At 37.1% G+C, this 20,269-nt stretch overlaps 1 non-coding gene and 1 pseudogene across 1 annotated transcript; one reads left to right on the top strand and one right to left on the bottom strand.

Moving 5' to 3' along the window:
• Positions 1-3,867: 3,867 nt before the first annotated feature.
• Positions 3,868-20,143, bottom strand: LOC101548826 (60S ribosomal protein L23a-like; annotated as a pseudogene).
• On the top strand, positions 18,708-18,818 carry LOC129401411 (U6 spliceosomal RNA). Its single transcript, XR_008628327.1, has one exon. It is a non-coding gene; the product is annotated as a U6 spliceosomal RNA (small nuclear RNA).
• Positions 20,144-20,269: the final 126 nt, after the last annotated feature.

Below are 20,269 nucleotides of genomic sequence, written 5' to 3'. Positions count from 1 at the left end.
CACTGTGGCAAATGGATTTTTGTTGAGGAAATTCCTTCAACCCTCCGTTTTATTGAGCTTTTAAAAATCATGAATGGGTGCTGGATCTTGTTAAATGCTTTTGCTGCAGTTATTGATATTATTTAATTTTTTCCTTATGTATGGTGTATATATTGATTGACTTGTATGTTAAACCATTCTTGCCTCTATGGGATGAATCCTACTTAGTCATGGGATGTGATCTTTTTGATGCACAGTTGGATTCAGTTTTCTAATATTTTGTTGAAGATCTTTACATCTGTATGAATCAGAGATATAGGCACATGGTTTTCCTTTTTTATGATGTCTCTATCTTTGGTATCAGGGTAATGTTTACATCATAGAAAATGTTTGGGATGATTTCTGTTTCTTCAACTTCCTAAAAGAAACTGAAAAAAAAAATGGGAATAGTTTTATTTAAACTCACTAGTAAACCCACCTAGGCCTGAGCTTTTGTTGGAGTAGAGAGGTGATTTTTTGATTACCACTTGTTTGTATAATATTATACAAACCATTTGTTTGTATAATGATTGGCCTTTTCAGGTGTTCTTTTTCTTCTTGATTCAACTTGGAAGATTATAGGAGTTTAAAATGTATCCATTTATATTAGGTTCTGCAGTTTTAAGATTTTCAGAGTAATTTCTGAAGAAAAAAAGTGATCAGTGTGGCAATAGAACAGTGCTCAAGAGGAAGAATAAGAGACAAGACCACAATGCAGTTTGGATCAGTCTTGAAAAGCTCTAGAGAGCTAACTAATCTATGCATTTATTTGTGTTCTCTGCCTTCACTTTGCATAATGAGGCACGCTTTCCCTCCTACTGCAAACAATTAGGAAGTACATAACACTCTGCCTGACTATGAGTTATGGACATGATGTTAGAGTTTTAATCAAGGGAATGACAAGATCTTTGCCAGCTCTTTCAAAAGGTGAAGTCATACCATTTGTGACAACATGGATGGAACTTGAGGTGATTATGCTAAGTGAAATAATTCAGGAAGCAAAATTATTTTTTCTCTTATAAAAAGAAATCAAATTAAGTAGCAAAAGTAACTCTTAGATTATGAAAAAAATAGTGGTCCCCAGAGGTAAAGGAGAATTGTGGAAAGGATTGGGCAGCAAGGTTCAATTTAATATTGGAAAATAATACTAGAAATTTGGTTTGGGTTCAGTGCATTATAAACACTTAATGTTGGGGTGTGAAGTTATCACTAATAAAATTTACACTTTTACAAGCCAATGCTAATCAATAAATGATCAATGAATAACTTCAATTTATTAATATATAAATTAAGGAATTCAAAGCCTGTGTAGTCTACATAGGTAAGTAACTACAGGGAAAGATGGTGAAAACAAAGTTCTTATTGGACTAATCTGAAAAAAAATATGATGAGTCTAATAAGATAGTGAATGTGATGGAAAACTACATTATTAGAAAAATCAAGTAAGACTCACTGATGAATCACATGGATTTTGATGTGAGGAAAGAGATTTTTGTGTTCGGGACCTGGGGCCATGAGAAGATCTCATTTGTGTTAAGGAAGTTTGAGAAAGATGTTCACTCTCAGTTTCTAGCTGACTGGCTTTCCTGCAGGTTTTTTTCTCTGTGTCAGCAGTTGATCCTCACTACTGACTCGTAGAAGTAAACAAATGTACTTAACCTTTCCCATATATCTGCTCCCTAGCCTGTCCTGGCTCTGCAAGAGCTGGTGCCTACAGGATGCATTTTCCATGCTCATGCATCAGTTGGCTTCTCGTTGACTTAGTCATGCCATAAAATGATGCTGGGAGCAAAGGAAAGAGATGATTGGGTAGCAAGAGGAATGGTAACAAGATATTTGTCTGTGTGCCTCTGCCCCAGGTAACATCTCTAGTAGAATCTAGATTAATCCCTTTGGCACTCTATGTCTAGAGTTCAGAAATATAAAAGGGTTACTAAAAATAGAGTCAAGTAACAGTGGGAAATAATATCAGCATAAACCATGTGACATAAGCCATTCTGAAGGAGAAAATAATCAACTGTGCTGAACGCTCTTGAGAAGACAATGACCAATAGTGCCTATTACTTTTTATAATTGGGTCTATAAGAAGAACAGTTTGGTAGGATTTATGTATGTGAAAGCTTGATAAGGAATGATTATGAGAATTAGAAAAAAAAGTATTGGTAAATTTTAAGGGAACCGAAACTGTGTCCTTAATTTGAGAGCAGTGTAGTGTTTGAATCAGGCATGTTCTGAATGTGGAAGATTCATTATTAAAAGTCTATCCAGTAAAACAGAAATCGCTTCAGGCATTTAGATGAGAGTAATTTAGAGCTCAGGTGAGATCTAAATCATGAGTAGGAACACTTGATGGTGCCAGGAGAATGGAGGCCCAAGGCGGAGCCCAGAGCCTATGCTCACATCCATCGAGGGCTGCCCAACTAGAAAATAGCTTGAGCCTTTGTCACTAGCACTAGACAAACAAACTATTCCAGAGGACAAATAAACATTCTTTTGTTCCAATTTCTACAAGATTAATACAGAATGCCTCTTGAGGTCATTTTCTATCATTCTTAGGCACCTCTGGCCACCATTTCCTTCAGATAATAGGGCAAAAAAAGGTGTTAAAATTTGAATTTTAGTGTTAAAATTTTTATTTTGCCTGCAAAATGCAGACAAAAAATGGCAGTCTTTCTGATTTGCAGCTGGAATCAAGAAAACATAGATTTTTTTCAGCAATATTCTACCAGTGAGACTTATCTTGCTAAACTTTGACATGGAGAATCTTACTGGGGCAATACTACTAGATAATGCCTGTACATATGAAATATCAAGCATAACATTTAAGCAAATACCAGTCACATAGCATAACCTAAACCTATAAAATCAAAGTTTTCATTTATTTCAAACCTATCCAAGTGATTCTAATGTCTATACATGATGAAGAAACACAGCTCAAAATTCTGCATTGTGAATCAGTGCTGAATCCTTGCTCCAAGGAGTTTGCAGTGCATGAATTCAGACCTAAGGTACACATCATTTCAACAAATGCTGAAAGCCCAACACCGCTCTGTACCATCAAATTAATTTCTTTAATGAAAAAGGCATCTTGAAAATTCTGTCTCTTTTATGTTGTTTTGAGGTTACGAGAGCAAAGATGAAAAGCACAGAAATATTATTCTCTGTGTTTCTTTTCACTGAAACAGAATAATTAAGTGGTGTGGTTACCCACAGAGTGCTGAGAGATACATTTCCTGGATGTTGGAGGTCACAGCTGATAATTGTAGAGGGCCAGATCCTAGCCTTGGTAGAGTAAGGAATTAACACAGAGCCTCTTTGGAGACCACTGAAATACTTTGCACAGAGTATCATAGATTTTCGAGATATGGGTAAGTTTTGTGTGAGTGCATGCCAGGATTGAAAAGTAGGATGCTCTACCACCAAGATCCATCCCAAATCCAGAGTGGCTCATTTTAATGTTTCTCTAACTTAGAATATAGTTATGCACACTATAATTAAGAGTTCTCTCTTCCCAGAGCCTAAAAAGTTGTCACTTTTAAGAAATACAGATCTTGAGTCTGTGGATCAGAAATAAGCTCCTGGTCTTTTATTGAGAATCCTACAATTCAGGTAAGTCATTTCCCCAAGCATCTGGGATTTAGTCAGTGTTCTTTGTTATAATTAAATGGCAAATCTTTGTATGGAAGGTATCAAACAGAAAATAGAACATCTTGTCATAGTGGAAGAGAGCATTGGCTATGTCTGAAAATAAGTTTACTCTGGAAAACTCTATTTTCTGGTCCGAAGCCAGATGACAAGCAGTTACTGACAAGTCTGTGGAGAGTCAATAATAGAAGATTTTTTAGTGGCTCATAATAAACTGTCCACACCCTGCATCCATGCCATTTTCTGCAAGTGATGAGTGGTTACTATGTCTGACATTTCTTTATCAGCATCAGCACCCTCATATCCAGATAAACTTAATGTTCCGCATTTATTTAGGGGCACGTTATGCGCAGCTGGTCTAGAGACACCGTCTGCTGCTCTGTATACTCTCCTGGGTACGTAGAACATTTTACTCCCAGCGGCCAGCTCCTGCTGCTCCTTCCACAGCTTTCCACTAACCAAATATTTGTTAAATTGTTTTAAAGATCTGTACTGAGCAATGTGCATACTATAACCCTGATTAGCTTGTCCTGTAGGGCAGCAGCAAGAGGTCCATTACAAAGTTTCAAGTGCGAAACTTGATGACTGAGATTGTCTTCCCACCTGAGAACGGTACAGCTCTGTTTGCACATGCACATGTATGCATGTGTTTACAAATAGAACTGTTTCGCTTTTGTAGTTCATATTGTCTTATCAAGCTGGAGCAATAGCACAGCAGATAAGGCATTTGCCTTGCATGCAGCCAACCTGAGTTCAATTCCTTCATCCTTCTCAGAGAGCCCCGAAAGCTACTGAGAGTATCCCGCCCACACGGCAGAGCCTGGCAAGCTACCCATGTCATATTCGATATGCCAAAAACAGTAACAACGATTCTCTCAATGGAGACATTACTGTGCCCGTTTGAGCAAATCGATGAGCAACGGGATGACAGTGACAGTGATTGTCTTAGCACTGTAAGTACGAACTTAAAACTTTTTGAAAGTTTTAAAGTTTTCTTTTCTTTTGGTTTTGGGCCACAGTGACTGTTGCTCAGGGTTTATTCTCGACTCTGCTTTTTAGGATCAGTTCTTGTGAGACACAAGTGACCTTATGGGGTGCCGATGACCCGACCCAGGAAGATCTCATGCAAGGCAAATGCCCTACCCACTATACTATCTAGTCAGCCACAGAATGTTTTGTTCACGGGGCATTATAGGAGTGTAATAATGGCTTATGATCATTGGAAATGCAAAATATAAAAAGTTTAGTGATAACTAATATGGATGATTGTACATAGAGCAGTGTGATAATTAATTCTCATAGAAACCCCTGGAATTATTATTATTGTTTTTAACTTTCAGATAAGAAATTGGAGATGCATTGCAATCAAGGAATCAATCCTAGTGCAGTGCACACAACTGGTAAGGAGTAGCAACAGGGCATAGACTTTGGGTTTGTGGTGTCATTGTTTCAACAAAACTACAGTGAGACAGCGTGGGAAGCCAGAGTTTAACTGATGTTAAAGTTGTTTACAGAGAAGAGCAACACAGGGTTCTGGAGATTGTTTTGTCTTGGGGTGCCTAGCTCCATGTTATCACTGTGGGTAAGTTCATGAGCATTTTTGAACTTTAATTTCTTGGTACAAATAATAAGCATTTGTAAAGAGACTCTAAAGTCAGACTAACTACCTGGTCCGTAGAAGGACTTAATCCATTTGGTCTCTCAGTTTCCCATTTGTGCAAGAGGCATTGAAGTAACCTCTTGGGGATGATGTAAAAGTAAAATGTCAATATATGTGAAATGTTTGAGATAATGCCTGAAATGATAAGTGCTATCTCAATGTCAGTATTATACTCTTAGACTTATTATTCAGTTTAACTATAGCTAAATATTATAAATATATTTATTACTTCTTAAGGTCAACGCTTGTTCTTAATAATAAAGCATATGTTCTTTCATATACCCAAGAATTCATTCTAGGAATTTCTCCCTCTTTTTCCTGTATCACCCTCTGTCTAAATCATTTCAGTCAATATTCACACATGCTGTAATTTCTCACAAGTTAACAAGGCAAACTTTCCTGATTTATTTCCATCCCAGTCATCATCCCTTGATTCTGCTCCTTGTTACAGCAACATTCTTTTAGAAAGTTGCCTAAATTTGTTGTTGCCTGCAGGAATCAACCCCAAGCACAGAGCAAAAGAGGCCCCTGAAAAACTCTAGGTATGATCGTGCCAGTCACCTTCATATTTTATTGGTTAATTATATATACACATATATTATAGATCATTTTAATCGTGAAGTTTAGTGACATTAAGTACATTTATATTGATCATTTATATCACATGCATATTATATTATTTATATAAGTACATTTATATAACAATCATATATACACATATATATATATATACTCATACATAGATATAGAACTCTTTTCATCTTGTGAAACTGAAATCTTTAACAAATTAGGAAATCCCTCCTGTTTACTACTCCTGCTATTTCCCTAGAGTCTCTATTTTACTCATTGTATTATTTAACTCTTCTAAGAGCTTTGTGTAAGTTGAATCTGATATTTGTCTCTTTCAGACTGGCTTAGAAAATAGCTTCGTTAATGTTTCTCTTAACATGTTTCCTCCAAGGTTCATTTATTAAGACTATAGATATTTGCATTTATAAATATCAGAACAGTAACAAGACTCACAATGGAGACATTACTGGCACCCGCTTAAGCAAATTGATGAAATTTTTGAACAACAGAAGGACAGTGACAGTGACAGATCTTCCTGTCATCTGGACATCTAAGTAATGAATACATAATACATTCTACCCCTTCGCAGGTCTCTGGGTTTAATTTTGGTTTCAGTTGTAAATTTTTCTAACTTATTGTTATTATAATAACATGGTTTACAGTAGTGTTAATACATTTGCTTAGTCCTGCAGTGTCCCTATACCACACCAGCCATCTCTATGCTTTCCACATACTGAAGAACAGTCTGAAATCTTAGTTCAATTTAAGGTTTTCAGGGCTTTTCTAATTTCCTCTAAATATAAAAACCTTTGCAATTGCTTATTAATCTTCCGTTTGTTTAGAATTCTATATAAGTTTAGGAGCATAGCTTCACACTTTGATGAGTATATATACATAATACAAATATATATACAAGTATATATTTATGTATACATATACATATATGTATATATATACACACATATACACATATACTGCCCCACAACCCACAAACAAGTTCTAGTGCCCTTTTCCACTATACAACTATCAAATTGATTCTCTCCTGTTACCTCCACCACTCCACCCCTCCCTCATCCCACCCTCTCTGCTTCCCCTCTGGTCACCACCATTTCATCGTTAAAGACTTGAGTTGTGTAATTTTTGTGCTTTGTTGTAGTATGGTTCCTTTCCATTCTACGTGTAAGTGAAACCATTGGTATATGGATATGTTGAACATATTTTACATAGTCTAACTATGTCAATTTCAATCATGTTACCACAAAACTTAAGATTTAACTTGTTTAATGGCCAGTGATAATGAATTGTGTATGTACATATTGCCTTTATCTCTCCCCATATATATAATATACATATACATATAATAACTTATGCTAGGTTATATATCTCTGTGTATTATCAATCCATTGTACCTTGTTTCTATGTCTTAATTACTATATTTTAGAAATAAATATTTGTAAATCATATGTCCTAGTTGATGAGTCATTGAGAACTATATATGAATAATAGATAATTTCTGCATGTGGGTTAGTTACGTGGTTTAACTAGAGTTTCCATAACTGCTTTCCCTGCCATTCCAGTCACTCTGTAATTTTTATTTCCCTAAGTTTTAATACCTTGTTAATGGCAATGGGAAAAGTGGGTGTTGGTCTTTTAAATCTCCTGGAAGTCACGTTGCCAGAAGAATAAGGGTTTGCAACCAAGACGGGAGAAAGGCAGCACTGGCTCTGGTCACCTCTTTGTCTGTACCACTGTGATCAGGAGCAGCAATCAGCAATCAGACACAGACCCCAGTACGTGGAGAACAAGGTCCTGATTGCACACTTGGCTCCCTCAAATTGTGTGGAATCTCCAGAAATATATCCAGTGCTGTCTTCACAAGGCTGAGGGCGGAGATGGGTAGCCACTAATGAACTGAGGGCTTAAGTTCGTTTAACTAAGCTGCAATTTACTGCTCATGCCTTACCTTAGAATTATAAGGCTCCAACAGAGTTCTAAAGTGGTTGCTTCAGACAGATTCTGCCAGCACAATTGTTGACTCCATTTTTATTTTGAAAAGTCAAGGTCACTGATGTACACTTTATTTATATAAAATAATAATTCTTTTAGCTGTACAGTTCTGAAAATTTGAACAGATGCATAGTTAAGTAATAAATGCCATATTAAATAGATAAAATATTTATATTACTTCAGCTTTTTCCCTGCCTGTTTTCAGTTCGTTACTTCTTACACACTTAGTCTGACATATCTCTTCTTTAATATTTCTTGACTGTTTGATTTTTCTTCTTTTAGAATCTCACATAAGTAAAAATTTATACATGCAAAGCATAGCCTTTTGAGTCTGAATCATTATTTTACTTAATGTACATTCTGATGAGTATTTATTATAATACTGCTTATAATAAATATTCTACACATGTATGTATTTACATGTAAACATGTACCATAAATTGTTTATCACTCACAAAGTCCATACACAGTTGGATTATTTCTAGTTTAGGAGTGTTATGAATAAAGCTGATATAAACTTTCACATACAGGATTTTCCACGGACAGTTTTTTTCATTTTTCTTGGAAATTAGCTGTGGGTATATTGAATAACTTTATAAGCAATGCCAAATGGATTTTTCCCAGAAGAATTCTGTTGCATTCTGCATAGCCAATGACAGCATATTTAGACCCAACAGTACTTGAAACTGTTTTTTATTTTTGTTGAACTATTCTAGGAATAAATATTGTGTATGAAATGTTTGGGAAACTGTTAATCATGTGGTTATATTATATTCTGTATTAGGAGGTGGTTCCTTTGAGAACAGTATGGACCATAGAAATAAATAACAAAATAGTAATAAGCTAAAATGTAAATTGTATCTCTATGATAAGGTCAAGGGAATAGAGAACAATGTACATTTTTACCATATGGGGTTTTTTAAGGTGTAATTTTTCACCTAAAGACAAATTATGCTAAAAGCATTGTCTTTGAAGGGTTCCCTAGAATCCTAGTGAGGTTCAAGACAGTATGGAGACATTTTTTGTAAATACCCCTTTGCCTCTCAATTGTTGTAAATTCCACGTGTGAATAACCTGTTAAAAGGAAATTAAATCAAGTATTTCTATTTATGTATCTGGATTTTCCAAAAAAACAAAAACAAAAGGACATGTGCACACACACACACACACACACACACACACATACACACATCACAGATTATGATTACGTAGGTAAATCCAAATTTGCAGCAAGTTTGCTGGGAAATAGATAAAGTCCATAGGCCATCTGCTAAAGAATTTCCTGCTACTCGTCAATCTAGTTTTCTTTTATTTACATCCTTAATCTTTTGGTCGAGTGAGGCATTCCACTGACTGGATGAGGCCCACCCATATTGTTGAGGGCAGTCTTTTTACTTAAGCTCACTAATGAAAATATTGACCTCATCTAAATACATGCTCCAGGTTGACACACTAAAGTAACTTTACAACAGGCAGTTATTAAAGGCAAATTAAATATTTAAAAATACATACAAAAGTGTCTACAGAAGTTAAATTCAGATTAGGCAAATATGGAAACTTTCTATTGTTTCATCAGTAGGGGAATGGATAATAAGCAAGTGATAAATGTATAAGATGTATACCTATAATACTCATAGTACGTATTCACAAAAGGAAGAGATTTTTTTCCTGAGAGAGGAAAGGGTGAGGCACTTGGCTTGCGTGCTGTTTCTGTCCCCTGCACTGCATCTGGTCTTCTGAGCTCCACCAGTGATGCACGGAGTACAGTCAGGTGCAAGCCCTGTGCACAGACTTGTGTAGCTCCAAACCAAAAAAAGAGAAAAGAAACAGAATATATTTATTGTATATACCAATGTAGATTAATTGTAAAAGCATCGAGCTTTCAGGACAGTTTATATAAATGGATACATAAGGTTAATTACAATTATATAGTTCTGAAACATGCAAAACTACAGTGGAAAAAAATCAGAATAATGAAGGGCAAGTGAGTAGATATTAATGAGGAAAAAACAAATGGGGTTTCCAGAGTAATGAAAATAGTATGCATCAAAAAGGTATTTTGTTTTCCCAGACATATGTAGTTGCCAAATGTACTGTATTATTCACGGAGAATTTATGCATTTAGTTATATAAATATTTTACCCTGTAATACTAAACAATGTTTTGGCCATTAAGATACTTCATCAGGAAAGGTGGTTTGCCTTTCATGTAGCTAACATGGGTTTGATCTTTGACACCCCAGAGTATCCCCATGTCCCAACAGGATTTTTGTTAAACACAGACCCTCAATAATGCATGTGTTCCCCTTATCTTTAAGTGTAAACAAATTTTTAATGCTAGTTGCTACTATGTATGATCAATAATTAAAGGTACCTAAAACTGCAGCATATTAAACAATAATGCCCAAAAGTGGGGGGGGGAGAGAGAGAGAGAGAGAGAGAGAGAGAGAGAGAGAGAGAGAGAGAGAAACGAGAGAGGGAGATAGAGAGAGGGAGAGAGAGGAAAAACCATGCCATTAAGGGTAGCATGGGGTGGGTGGGGGTTATAGTGACCTGGGGACACTGGTGCTGGGAAGTGTACACTGGTGAGGGGATGGGTGTTGGAACACTCTATGACAGAAATACAATCATGAACAGCTTTGTAAGGGTCTATCTCACAGTGATTCAATAAAATATTTCTTAAAACTTATCATGTTTATCGTTAGAATGTAGTATGTGCTTGCAGACTACAACCTACATTAAAATGTATTAGAAAAATCAGTCGGACAATTGTCAATAAACAGTGGGATATAAGATAGATACTTGAGAAAGCAAATCAGTAAATTTGAACATCAACACTACATGGTGGATATATGAGGATTTATTTTGTATGTCTGTGTTTTTCTGTGTATGAAACCTCTTATAATAAGTTGTTGGTAAAAAATAAAACATAAACAAAATTATTTTTAAAAGTATCTCCCTAACCAGTCATCTGTTCTCAGGCACTTGGGTTTTTTCCAGATTCTGGCTATTGTAAACAGTGCTACAATGAACATACAAGTGCAGATGTCATTTCGACTATACATTTTTGCCTCTCTGGGATATATTTCAAGGAGTGGTATTGCTGGGTCAAATGGGAACTCGATTTCTAAATTTTTGAGAAGCGTCCATACTGTTTTCCAAAAGGGCTGAAACAGTTGGCATTCCCACCAGCCATGTAGGAGAGTCCCTTTCTCTCCACATCCATGCCAACAGCACTTGCTTTTGTTCTTTTGAATGTGTGCCAGTCTCTGTGGTGTGAGATGATCTCATAGTTGTTTTGATCTGCATCTCTCTGATGATTAGTGATGAAGAGCATTTTTTCATGTGCCTTTTTGCCATTCATATTTCTTCCTTGAGAAAGTTTCTGTTCATTCATCCCCCATTTTTTGATGGGGTTGGATGTTTTCTTCTTGCAGATTCCAACCAGTGCCTTGTATATCCTTTATATCAACCCCTTACCAGATGGGTATTGGGTGAATATTCTTTCCCATTCTGTAGATTATCTTTGTGTTTTGGTCACTGTATCTTTTGCGGTGCAGAAGCTTCTTAGTTTAATATAGTCCCATTTGTTTATCTCTGTTTCCACTTGGTTGGTCAGTGACGTGTTATCTTTGAAGATACCATTAGCTTCAATATCACAGAGGGTTTTGCCGACCTTGTCTTCAATGTACCTTATGGATTCTTGCCTGATGTTGAGGTCTTTGATCCATTTTGATATGATTTTTGTGATGGTGTTAGGTACATCTACACAATGGAATACTATGCAGCTGTTAGAAAAGACAGTCATGACCATTGCATATAAGGGGATCAACATAGAAAGTATCATGCCAAGTGAAATGAATCAAAAAGAGAGAGACAGACATAGAAAGATTGCACTCATCTGTGGAATATAAAGTAGCAGAATAGGAGTCTAGCACCCAAGAATAGTAGAGATTGTACCAGGAGGTTGGCTCCATGGCTTGGAAGCCGGCCTCACATACTGGAGAAAAAGGCAGCTCAGATAGAGAAGGAAACAACAGGTCAAGTGTGGTTCGAGGACTCGATGGGGATGGGAGATGCGTGCTGAAAGTGGACTATAAATCAAACACGATGGCCACTCAATACCTTTATTGCAAACCACAACACCCAAAAGGAGTGAAAGAACAAAAGGGAATGCCCTGCCACAGAGGTGGGGTGGAATGGTGGGTGGGAGGGATAGTGTGGGATCATCGGTGGTGGAGAATGGGCAATGGTGGAGGGATGGGTATGGAGCACTGTATGACTGAAACACAAGCACGAAAAGTTTTAAGTGTAACTGTACCTCACGGTGAATCACTAATAAAAAAATTAACTAAAAAAAGTATCTCCCTATGCATTCAGAATTCTTGACCCCATTTTGGTAAAGAGGGAAAATCTATTTTTATAATTAATCTTCACTTAAATAGAAAACATCTGTAAGAAAAACTGCAACACAATTTTCATGTGCCTTTTTAAAGTTCATCTCACTATGAAATAGAAACAAACTATAATAGAAACTAAAGAAGTGCTTATGAGGATATACACATTATTTCTTCAGCTGGCATGTAATAAAGAATCTTTAGGGAGGGTTTCAGAGGTCTTATCTCCTAGCCTCAGGTGCATTTCTGTTGATGTCACTTACTATTAGAATTCTTGGCTTAGAAGCCAGGACACTTTATACTGACATGTTGAAAACAAAGCATCGTTTGTATCAATGCAATACTCCAATTGAAGAAGTCTGAGTACTTCAGAGAGCAGTGAAATCATCAACTCTTTAACATGATAACTGATCGCTAAACAAATGCCATAAGCTTGATTATAATCTATACGAGCTGGTCAGTGATTTTGCAAACCACGATTTGAAAAAAAAAGTGGTAAAATTTCTAAGTTCCCAGTGGCAATTTCAGATAAGAAATAAAAGTATTGCCTCTGTCAGAATAATTTGCGTCGATTACTGTGCACTAGCAGTGGTGAATGTGACCATAGACATCCCTGTTATGATCAAAGAACTCAATTATCTTCACTGAGTTGTGTGTCTTCTGCATTCCCTTACCACTGCTGCTTCTATTATCCCACTTCTGTGGTGTCCTCAGTGAAATACACACACATACACACACACCATTGCACAAAGACATAGTTCAGTAATTTTTCCAATAAAAATGCAGGGATACTCTTTTATTCATATAGTATCATGGATTTTAATGTTCTTGAAATATGTTGCCAACTAAGATTTAATAAGATGACACTGGCTACAGCTCTAGTTCCTAAGTAATTGTTCAAATGCAATTATGTAAGAATAGCCTAGGTTGCTTATTTTAAGGCCAGGTTTATAGGATTTGCTGTACAGCTAGTCAAATTGAACTCTATGAGCTGGTACTGAGAATTGCAATCATGCATTGCTTAATCACAGGGATGTGTTCTGAAAAATGAATGTGCCATTAAATGATTTCATTATTCAGTGACCATGATATAGTATAATTATACAAACCTATATGGATAGTCTGTAAGACTAAGCTATATGGTATACGCAGTTGCAAGCACCTTCATATATATGCTATACATCTTTGAGTGAAATGTCCTGAAGCAGTGTACTGTGCTAGGAAACTTGCATTGTAGAAAAAGTGAAGATTGTTAGAGACGGTAAATAATTTGAGTAATTTTTGACATGGAACTGTTTATAATATTATCTAATCCCTTCCTGCATGTTACTATTCATCTTCACCAAAATTTCCTAGGAATCTATATTTAATTGGCACCCTACTTATAGCAGTGTTGGGTCTAATATTTAGGTATATACAAATACTTTGCCTATATAACACAGAAGGCCCAAAGCTACTGACCCTTGGGCTTTGTTATATCCAGTCCTCCACTTCTTTCTTACATTTGTCTTCCTGTGTTGCTCTCTTTTTCTCTGTGACTCTCAGTGGAATAGTCACTATCAGCTAAGAATAGTGAAGTGAATGTCCTCAGGTTTCTCATGTTTTCCTGTACTATAATAAGAAACACTGTCTCTTGTCTTGAGTTTTACTTTCATGAATGTTTGAAGAGTCAGGGAGATAGTACAGCAGGTAGGGCACTTCTCTTAAATGCAGCCAACCTGGGTTCAATCCCCGACACCCCATTTATGGTCAACCCCATATCACTCTTTCCAAGAGTGATACCTTGGAAAGGTTACCCTGCATAGAGTTAAGTCCTGAAAACTCTCAGATATGACATAAAATTTTGTAAAAAATAGCAAACAACTTAGAAGTAAGACTGCCTCTTTCTCCAAGTTTGAATAATCTGACTTCATGTTTTCTCTTCTGCTATGAAGTATGTTGCATGTACAGTCATCACCTGGCTTTCTTCATACCCCTTTGTGGGAATTGGAACATTTCAAAAGAAGACGAATTTTTTGACTACTGTAATTGTCAATTTTCTCTTGCCCAGAGGTTATGTGTCTTGTGTCAGTTTCCATTATCTATGGCAAGGTAATTTATTAGTTTGAAAATAAGATAAAATCTCAAATACTTCTAGTTTTTCATGCCAAATGCAAAAAAATTTCAATTGACCTCTACTTACTAAAAGTTTGGATTAAAATCTAAGTCCTGGTTAGAGGAGTGGTATGTCTGTATATCCAAATGCAGAGTCAATAACATTGGAAGATGGAGATTCAAACCACAATAGTCAAACTTAACAATGGGCCTGGCACAGTAGAAACAAGGCCCAAGGAGACTGGCCCACAGTTGGAAGTCTGCCTCAAGTGCAGGGAAGAAGGCAGGGGAATAGAGAAGGTACCATTATGACAATAACTGGAAATGATCACTCTGGATAAGGACTACATGCTGAAAGTACATCACTGTCACTGTCACTGTCATCCTGTTGTCCATCGATTTGCTCGAGTGGGTACCAGTAATGTCTCAATGTTTGTTTGTTTGTTTGAGACTCGTTGTTACTGTTCTTGGCATATCAAATATGCCACGGGTAGCTTGCCAGGCTCTGTCATGCGGGCAAGATACTCTCAGTAGCTTGCCGGGCTCTCCAAGAGGGGCGGAGGAATCAAACCCAGGTCAGCCGCGTGCAAGGCAAATGCCCTACTGCTGTGCTATCGCTCCAGTCTGCTGAAGGTACCATAAAGGAACAAAGATGATAAACTTTCAGTGCCTGTGCTACAAACCATAATGCCAAAAAGGAGAGAGAGAGAGAGAGAGAGAGAGAGAGAGAGAGAGAGAGAGAGAGAGAGGAGGAAGGGAGAGGGAAAGAGAGAGAGAGAGGTAGAGGGAGAGGGAGAGAGGGAGAGAGGGAGAGAGAGAAGAAAAGTAGATGCCATAGAGGAAGTCTGCTGGGCATGGTAAGGGGAGGGAAATTGAGGACACTGGTTGGTGGGAAATGTACTGCAGTTTAGGAAAAGGTATTGAAATATTGTATTACTGAAACCCACCCACAAAGTGTTTAGCTGTGTATCATATTAGAATGATTCAATTAAAAAAATGTGTTTTTCAAAGAGGGAACCTGGGAACACTGGTGAACAGAAGTTGCATACTCCTTTCAGAACTGCCAGGAAGAATCCTCAAGCACTAAGCAGAGTGTAACTCCTGAGCAATGCTCAGTGTGGTCTGAACACCCCTATGCACCCTTCAAACAATGCTAGACAATTAGTTTTTTACTATTCCATCACTGTATCACTGCCATCCCATTGTTCATGGATTTGCATGAGCGGGCGCCAGTAATGTCTCTATCTGTCCCTGTCACCTCCTAGTGTAGCCAATGGTGTACTGGGGGCTGTTTCAGGGTCAGGGAAATGAGGAACTGTTGTTGTTACTTTTTGGGGCATATGAAGTAGCTTGCCAGGCTCTGAAGTGCAGGGTTTTTTACTATCGCTAACAAAAGATTAAATTAACTTATAAAGTTTTATGAGTTACAAAATTTTAACTCTGAAAATCCCACATACAGGCCATTTGTAGATCTGGGCACTAAGGCTCTATTTATCAACTCTATATTCTTACACATAAATCATGTATTTTTCTTTTTTATTTTAATTTTATTTTATTGAATTACCATGAAATACAGTTACAAACTTTCATGTTTGAGTTACAATCATAATCATGTATTTTTCTTGAGGCTCCTGATATTTACTATTCTGAAGGAAATGGTTACAATATTATTCCACTGTCATTTCTGCATCTGCATCAACTTGCAGGTTGAATACAAGCTAAATCAAGCCTTCCTGTTTGTTTCAGTTAAGAGTAATTTTCTCAATGTCTTTAATAAATCTGACCATAGCTACTTATGAAAATGAAGAGGAAGAGGGCACTCATGATACAAATTTCATCTCTGTAGCCATGGACATGAAAATATTTTTAGTCTGTTTTATGTCAACACAGACTGGAGTGATAGCACAGCGGGTAGGGCCTTTGCCTTGCACACGGTTTACCCGGTTGATTCCTCTGTCCCTCTCAGTGAGCCTGAAAAGCTACTGAGAGTATCCCACCCACATGGCAGAGCCTGGCAATCTACCCGTGGTGTATTCAATATGCCAAAAACAGTAACAAGTCTCACAATGGAGACATTACTGGTGCCCGCTCGAGAAAATCAATGAACAATGGAAGACAGTGTCACCGTGCATATGTAAAAATAGTTTCATAAACTTAAAGAATGGTATGGCTGAAAAAGTTTTAGAACTCATCTCTGCAAGGTCGCACACAAATCACATGTATGGGCTCTAAGGAGACTTTATGTGATAATCTACAATTATGAGAACTTTTGAAACTCATCGTAAAGTGTTTATATCTTTGAGTTTGATACTAATTCTCTTTTAAAGCATTTATCTAAGGACTGGAGATATCCTACATGGGGTTTATATACTTGCCTTGAATGCTGCTACCCCAGTTTGACCCACTGCGGTATTTGATTCCCCAGGCACAGGGCCTTGGCATCACCATATTACTGGTCTGCTTAACCAAGAATTGTTTGGACGGACTCCCCCCAAAAGAAATTAAATAAGTAAAAATTAAAATTAAATAAATAAAATGTGTGTTAGTTACGCTAGTCATATCCCAAGTTTAGTACTAAAACACCCTTTGGAGTCACCATCGAATTAATATAACTTTTCTCAAATATCAGAAAAAATCTTCTCCTCACACTAACCTTCATGTGGCATATTATCATTTTAGCTTTTAGTGTTATTGCTTTAAAACCTTTAATATTATGTTGCTTAATTTTCGTAATGAACAAACTTCAGATGTACTCAGCCAATAACAGATAATCACAAAACAATACTGTATTCACCTTTTGTGTGTGTTGAAAACGTGATTGTTGATTTAGTGTATTCATACGTAACTGAATAAATGAAGTGAATCCCTGACTAACTAGGTTTAGCACATGTATATTTGTGCAATTGATTTTTTTTCTTTTTTGCAATCTGAATGCACAGTGTTAAATTAGTTTGGTGAATTTTAATCCATTTTCCATCCTCCTAGATTTTTTTTTTGAGTATTATTTCTGTAATCAAAAATCTTGGTACGTTTTTAAAGTTTTGTCGTCAAAAACTCTGAAACAAATGCTTTTAAACCTTTACTTGCTATTGATTAAAACATCAGATACAATAGACTCAATAACAGAAGTCTTTGATATTGAGTGCTAGCTTTCCTTCCTGACATGATTTTAAAGACATATTTTTTGAAATTACTTAAAAGGCTTTATTTCACATTTGCCTTACTCCACGGTCAGTAGAGTTTGTTTATATATTTTATTTCCACACTTACCATGACGGGGTAATACAAGAGGTTGGATGAATGGTATTGAGTAAATATTGACTCAAGAGAAAGTCCTTGAATTATTACAACTTTTCTGTATACTGATTGTGGGTGGTGGTGGTGGTGGTGGTCTTATGGATTATGTAAGAATAAGCCTTTAGCAAGAGTTATTAAATTACATTAAAATAGTTGAATTTTACATAATCTTTGTAAATTTCCTATACCAAAAAAAATTATATCAATTAAAAACCATAAATTAAGAAAACTCTCTTGAAATTAAAGAAAACATGTATCTGCCTATTAAAAGTGCCTACTAGGTCCCAGAAAAAAATTGACTTGAAATTCTGAGCTCCATGAAATGTGCTAGAAAAGGTATGGCAATTAAAAAAATTGCCATATAAAAAAATTCATATTGGGTCCAGGCCTCTCAAAATCAAGATATAAAACAAAGCGAAAGTGGAACAACAATCTTAAGAAATGCAAGGAAACAAAGGGTGATCCAAGAATGTCACAGCCAACTCTACCAACATTTATCTAGCCAGTCAAAGAGATGAAGTAGTCATCGGAAATGGCTCCACATGCCCTATCTCACTACCATTCTAAAATGGACTACCAAGGGAGAATCTTTATCAAATCAAGATATAATGTCTTGGTGAAAGAGTGGATGGTGAGTTTTCAGTATATTTAATTTTAACATGAGACAAAAAATGAATAAGGAAAATGGTATAAGTATATGCAAAGTATTCAGCACTTAAAATGTGGAAAAAAGAGGAAATGAAAATGAGTAAAGTAAAATAAGCTCCTATTTTAATTTCTACTATTGTCACAGGAATTAAAAATAAGCAGCAAAACCTTGAAAAACAAATAACAAGAAGGAAGGTAAGAAAAAAAAAGACCTTAGGTGATGCATAGCATATAAATTAAAAGAAAGCTTTTAGAACAAATAGAAAATAAACTCATCTCAAATACTAAAAGAAACTTTAAATAAAAGATTATGTGGGAAAAAGAAAACACCAGAACACATCCATTTATTCAGACATTGAATACGAATCTAGCGTTCACTTCGGCAGCACATGTACTAAAATTGGAACTGGAATGATACAGAGAAGATTCGCATGGCCCCTGAGCAAAGGTAACACAAAAATTTGTGAAGCGTTACATGTTAAAAAAAATAAAATAAAATAATATGTATCTATAGGAGCTTTCTTGCCAAGATTGGTGGTGATAGGTCCAAAGGCTGACACATATACTTTCCCCTTCCAAGGTCCTGAGTTCTGTCCCCGTTCTGGCATGTGCTCCAGTACCATGGGATATGGCCCGAATGGCCCCAAGGGATCTCTGTGTGTGGCTCCCATGTACCCAACTTGTCTGGACTCAGCGGTGAACTACTGAGCCCAAGCACTGAAACGTCAAACCCCCAGGACAGGGTTGCATGTGACCAAGGAATGGCTCTGGAGCCCCTGAGCACTTGTGAGCACGTCCCCCAGGCCCATATCCCACATCAGCAAAGGTTAAGGCATACACTACATGTTCCAGCAGGTGGATGTGCATTCTGACCCCCTAGCAGGCAGCTATAGTGATTGTGGGTGTGATTCGTGTTAACAGCATAGAAATTGAGAGCGATGCAGTGGCACAGGTAAGGGATTTATCTCAATCTGAGACCAAGTTTAGGTCAAGTTTTGGTGTCTCAATCTGAGACGAAGCATTGGTCTAGTTTTATTCATAAGTAAATAATACGAAATGGATCCAGGAAATCATTTGATCGTATGTTTAGTTTTTCTGTCACTTCCAAAACCAGCGTCGTTTCCACCTTTACAGGAAAGCACTGACTTACAGTTATTCGTTGCTGAGTTTTTGACTTGCAGTACTGTAGCACCCATCCCACCACCAGCGTCAACCTCCTCCCACCGACTTGTCCAGGTTCGCTCCCACCTGCTCTGCCCTCAATTGCCCTCTTAGGTGTCTTTCTATTTTTTATGGTGGAAAAAAACCCTGTATTTAGGATTAGCCAGCTGGACTGTTAAGATGATCCCAATTTTGTTGGCAACATCCAGGGCGTGATAATCAGGAGCCAGACGAACATATGCCTTTTTCTCTCCATCAGGCCTAATCAGGGTGTTGACCTCGGCTACATCAATGCCATAGAGCTTCTTCACTGCCTGTTTAATCTGATGCTTGCTGGCCTTGACCTCCACAATGAACACAAGTGTGTTGTTATCTTCTATCTTCTTCATGGCTGACTCAGAAGTGAGAGGAAACTTGATGATGGCATAATGGTCAAGCTTGTTTCTCCTGGGGTCTCTCTTCCGAGGGTATGTGGATTGCCTTCTCAGCCGCAGGGTCTTGAGTCTTCAGAGGGTGGGTGACGTGCGTATCTTTTTCTTTTTCTGGCTGTGAACGCCTTTCAGCACTGCTTTCTTGGCCTTCAAAGCTTTGGCTTTGGCTTCAACTTTGGGAGGGGCAGGGGCTTCCTTCTTGGCTTCCAGCGCCATCTTCGTAAAAAGGGTTTCTTATGGCCATTCCCACGGGTTTACGTGTCCTTCTAAGTCTGGCCACTAACACGTGGTCTCTGAATTTCAGCATGGTTGACTCTGGTTTTGATGTTTGACTCCGTTATT

Source organism: Sorex araneus, chromosome 1 (genome assembly GCF_027595985.1).
Source record: "Sorex araneus isolate mSorAra2 chromosome 1, mSorAra2.pri, whole genome shotgun sequence".
NCBI lineage: Eukaryota > Metazoa > Chordata > Mammalia > Eulipotyphla > Soricidae > Sorex > Sorex araneus.
Note: the sequence above shows the minus strand (reverse complement) of the source record. Positions and strands in the feature narration are given on the sequence as shown.